This window comes from Lepidochelys olivacea (assembly GCF_965140295.1).
Source record: "Lepidochelys olivacea isolate rLepOli2 genome assembly, chromosome: 12".
NCBI classification, from domain to species: Eukaryota; Metazoa; Chordata; order Testudines; family Cheloniidae; genus Lepidochelys; species Lepidochelys olivacea.
This window is the reverse complement of record NC_140422.1, coordinates 7,173,564-7,176,980: the sequence shown is the minus strand read 5'-3', so window position 1 is coordinate 7,176,980 and position 3,417 is coordinate 7,173,564.

Below are 3,417 nucleotides of genomic sequence, written 5' to 3'. Positions count from 1 at the left end.
ATTTGAGTATTAAGGCAGTGAGATGATTGGGGTGAAAGATCATTCTCTTACAGGCGGAAAGTGGAGAGAATCAGAACCAATTACTGGATAGGTCTATCAGTGCGGTGTTGCATCAAGTAAAATGGAAGTTCCATGGTGAGGAAGGTGGTTAAGCTTTGAATATACAAAAAATAGAATGGCCTTTGAGTTATTTGGATAATCTAGGATGTGCTATTGTCTTTTTTTTAACAATTATGAAAAGATGTTTACAGGGCCGTTCACTCAAGTGTTGCACAATGCTGTAAGGTTTCTATGAAATTTGATCCAGCAGCAAAGATTGTTCAGTTAATAGTGTTTTTGAACAGCTGACCTTGTGTATTTTGCCTTCCAAGTGGTATGGAGCAGCTTTTGGCTGAATCCCTGCTGGTTTTCATCTGGAGGGATGAGGAAAAGGCAGCTCCAAGAGGAACTTTGCCCCAGTCTGTAGAAGGCTTTGAAGAGCAGGACCAAGATTTTGAATTCAATCCAGAATTCTCTAGGAAGTTTGTCCAGTACCAGCATGCTGCATTTGCATCATCTGGTTATATAGCAGGTAGGCTGCCCTGTTCTGTACCATCACAACCTTAAGTGGTTTTGTTCATTTCTAAGTAAATGTCAGTAAGTGAGGCCGGAGACAGCATGGCCAGGCTTGGAGTCCAATAGCCAAAATAAATGGAAGAGGATTTAATTTCAGAAGACCACCAAGTTTATACCATGAAACAACTACAGACAAATTGAGCAGTTTTGGTTAATCTTAATTGGTTAATTAGACCATGTCTATTGAAAATCAGATTTGACATTGTTACTTCATAGTTAAGGAGTACTTGTGGCACCTTAGAGACTAACCAATTTATTTGAGCATAAGCTTTCATGAGCTACAGCTCACTTCATCGGATGCATACCGTGGAAAGTGTAGAAGATCTTTTTATACATACAAAGCATGAAAAAATACCTCCCCCCACCCCACTCTCCTGCTGGTAATCACTTATCTAAAGTGATCACTCTCCTTACAATGTGTATGATAATCAAGGTGGGCCATTTCCAGCACAAATCCAGGGTTTAACAAGAACGTCTGGGGCGGGGGGTAGGAAAAAACAAGGGAAAATAGGCTACCTTGCATAATGACTTAGCCACTCCCAGTCTCTATTTAAGCCTAAATTAATAGTATCCAATTTGCAAATGAATTCCAATTCAGCAGTTTCTCGCTGGAGTCTGGATTTGAAGTTTTTTTTGTTTTAAGATAGCGACCTTCATGTCTGTGATTGCGTGACCAGAGAGATTGAAGTGTTCTCCGACTGGTTTATGAATGTTATAATTCTTGACATCTGATTTGTGTCCATTTATTCTTTTACGTAGAGACTGTCCAGTTTGACCAATGTACATGGCAGAGGGGCATTGCTGGCACATGATGGCATATATCACATTGGTGGATGTGCAGGTGAACGAGCCTCTGATAGTGTGGCTGATGTTATTAGGCCCTGTGATGGTGTCCCCTGAATAGATATGTGGGCACAGTTGGCATCGGACTTTGTTGCAAGGATAGGTTCCTGGGTTAGTGGTTCTGTTGTATGGTATGTGGTTGCTGGTGAGTATTTGCTTCAGGTTGGGGGGCTGTCTGTAGGCAAGGACTGGCCTGTCTCCCAAGATTTGTGAGAGTGATGGGTCATCCTTCAGGATAGGTTGTAGATCCTTAATAATGCGTTTGGAGGGGTTTTAGTTGGGGGCTGAAGGTGACGGCTAGTGGCGTTCTGTTATTTTCTTTGTTAGGCCTGTCCTGTAGTAGGTGACTTCTGGGAACTCTTCTGGCTCTCTCAATCTGTTTCTTCACTTCCGCAGGTGGGTATTGTACCCTTCTATGATCACTGTAGCGGTAAGAAAATAGATTTTTTTTCTCATTCATGTTGTGCATCTGACAGCACTTTGTGCAGTTAGTTTCATTATTTCCCCATAGTTAATGTTTATAAGGGTCTTCACAAGAAAAATTAACAGGGGAACAGAATTTGTATTTTTAAAAACAATTGGGATATACTATTGAAAGGATTCTCTCTCAGAAAATGGATTTTTTTAAAAATTATTCAACTTAATGTATTCTACTAACTGCTGGCAACATGCAGCATTATCTGTTTATCTACAAGTTTCACAGCCTTGAATGTGAGACATTGACAGAGTGGGAGTGTCATCCAGTGCACCAGTTCTATTGCCTATTTCCTCCTGAAAGCATCCTGGCAGTATGTTAATGGAATTGCAGCTCCGGCCTTTATTAAAACTTGGGGAGAGTTAGAATGCATTCCATTTTTGAACAGGAGCCAACCCTCTCGTGTCTCCTCTGTACAAGAGGAATTTCAAGTGGCAGTTGACATTATCTGCTAATTAAAATACTGATTAGAATTCTGGGACCCACTTGGCAGAACTAGTAGGAAAGATTCATTTGAAAATGATTACACCCAACTTTGTGACACTTCTTCTGTTCAATTTGTTTACTGTAGTGAACTAGTACTAAATAAGCACATGTAAAAGGTAATTAAAGTTACTTAAACTGCTTCTTAATGATGGCTGAAACTGTGCTCCTAAGAAAAAGGGGCATCTTGAGACTTGTATCTTATGGGAAATCATGCCAAAAGCAAGCTACTTGGTGTTCTGTTTAAAATGTTATTTTGAAAAATATCTATTTTGATATTCCTTCTTATCCTGCTAGGGCATGCTGCTTGCCTTGGGGCTGCAAAAAACTTGCTCCCATAATATGTGCCTGTCATCGCCAGTGTTGCTAAGGGCTAGTCTGCACCAGAAGTGCTACATCAGGGCAGCTCTCCTGGCAGCATAATAAATCCACCTCCCAGGGAAGAAGTAGCTATGGTGCCAGCAGAAGCTATACCAAAGTAAGTGGCAGTGGAGACCTAACCTCACCTTGGTGATTTTACTGAGTCTTGTGTGTTTTTTTTTCCCTGAAGCCTGAGCTCCTGGAGTCGTGGGATTAGGTGACTATCTGATTTCCCTCCCCCCAACCCACCCCAGAAAGTATGAGCAGCACCTTCCTTATTCTTATCCGGGCGATGGGTGTAGGAGGGGAAGAGCTGACTCAGGAGCGTGGAAAGGCTGGGCTCAGCGACCCTAGCTCCGCGGGACCCCTCGGCAGCCCTGGGGCCACCCGCTCCCTGGTCGTGGTCTTTGCCTGGGGGTTGGCGCAGCAGCGGGGGACCCTGCGTGGGCCCGGGGGGCAGGAAAGGGGGGGGGGAAGGGTGGCGCTGGGGGCCCGGCCCCGCACGTGACCCTCTCCCCGAGCTCCGGCTCCCCGGGTCCGCGCGCTGTAGCGACACGCACGCGCGCGCGCGCTCCCTCCCCGCCCGGGTCGGGCGTCTCGCGCCGCGCAGCCCCAGCCTCGCGCTCTCATTGGCTCCGCTT